Below are 2,081 nucleotides of genomic sequence, written 5' to 3'. Positions count from 1 at the left end.
CTCTCGATCTTCTTAATAATAATATAACCCTAGGTAATATAAGAAGAGCCCGTTAAGCTTAATTAATATATTAGACTTATTAAGCTTAATAGCCTAGCCGAGCTTAAGGCTATAGTATAACTCGCTTAAATATAAGTATTTAACGTAATCTCTCGTAATTTAAGGTCGATAAGCTATAAATTAATTTATCGCCGTCGAATAAGTAAGTAAAAGGCACCTTAGCTATCCGTAAAGGTAGAGCCTAAGGCACGTGTACGAGGTACGTAAGGTATATAAGTACGAGGCACGTAAGGCATGTAAGTATGAGGCACGTAAGTACGAGGTAGAGGTAGAGAGATATAGAGCAATATCTATATAAAGATTACTAGGTAAGTCTAAGGTATATAGCGCCGGTTTAATAATAATATATCTAAAGCTAAAGATAAAATCATTATCGATACCCTTAAGTAGCTAATTATATTAGAGCCTATATAGAGATCGCGCGGATTATAAGGTATAAGAGGTAGATAAGCGAGAAGAAGTAAATAGTAAGTATTACTATAACGAGAGGAGGTATTTCTTTAGTCTTAGGTTATAATCTTAACTCTTTCCTTAATAAAGCTATTATACGATATAACTACTATTTCTACCCTCTATTTTACTATTATATTATAACGCCTAAGTTAAGTATAATATACCTTATTACGGTACTTATATAAATATAGCTAAGCTAGTAAATAAGAGATAAGTCCCCTTTTCCTTCTTATATCTTCTTTTAACTAACTATTTATACGTAAAAATACTATAGAGCTATAAATGCCTCTCGTTAGCTAGTAGCTATCGAGCCCGCCTAAGCTACGCTATAAGCCTGCCTTTAAGGCCGCTATCGTTTTTACTATAACCTCTTTTACGCTTAATACTAAGCTAACTGCTAGCTACTTATTAGCTACCGCCTTACTTAAAGCCTCTTAACTATCCTCTTCTACCGTTACTATTATTACCGCTACCGTCGCTACCGCTATTACTACCCGAGAGGACTTTCCTTAAGGTCATGCTCTTATAGCTACCGCCGCTATTACTACCTAAAAGAATATTCCTTAATATTATACTATTATAGCCTCCTCTTCTGATATTAATAGACGATAGAGTTAAGTTATAATAGCGTTATTTTTATATCCCCCCGCCGCCGCCTTTACTGCCTTTACTGCCGCTACCGCCGCTATAACTACTACCGCTACCGCCCGATACTATAAACCTCGATATCTTATTATTATAGGTCTCTCTATTAATAGCTAAAGAGTAAGAGCCCGACTTAGAGGATTAGATACTATTAACGAGGTAAGGGACCTTTAGGTAAGAGACCTTTATAGGCCTAGGCTAGATAATCTCGACGAGGCCCGAGACCTTATCTAGGTAGTGGCTTTTAGGAACCTCGTTAAGGTAAGTAGTTAGCTAATATTATAATTACTTGCTCTCCTTACCTCCTTAGCGTCGTAGGTATATATCTATATAGAGAGCGTAGAAGGCTTAGATATAAGAGCTCTACTGGCGTTATAAGTTATAAGGCGTTTATATATTAAGGGTTTAGAAGCGTATTTCTTATTTTATTATATATACTATACTATTAGCGTTAATATAGCTCTTATAGCCTTAATATAAAGCTTACGGTATAGCATTAAGGGCAGTATATAAGTCGGTATATATAGTAATATATACGAGGTAGTATATAGCGCCTTTAGGCATTAAAGGCAGTAGGTAGAGTATAGTATATTAATGTTAAACGTACCTATATAGTTACTCTTAATTTTGCTTATAGGGTATGGTAGGGGTTAATAAAGGTTTAAAAACCGGTTCTTAGGTAAATAGAGATATAGCCTTAAGTAAATATAAATTATCTTAGGCCCTACGAGCTAAGGCTATACTTATTAGGGAAGGTCTTTAGACTACTATTTCCCCTTTTAATACTTCTAGCCCTATTAAGCTAGACGAATTAAAAGATAAGGCCTTAGCTACTATAAAGCTAATGCTCGAAGATAGACCGCTAGTCTAAATTCAGCATAAAAAGACTACTAATATAGCCTAGCTAGCCTTAAAAGAGCTAT

The sequence above is a fragment of the Purpureocillium lilacinum genome, assembly GCF_023168085.1.
Source record: "Purpureocillium lilacinum CBS 284.36 DNA, scaffold_3, whole genome shotgun sequence".
NCBI lineage: Eukaryota > Fungi > Ascomycota > Sordariomycetes > Hypocreales > Ophiocordycipitaceae > Purpureocillium > Purpureocillium lilacinum.
This window is presented reverse-complemented; position numbering follows the sequence as displayed.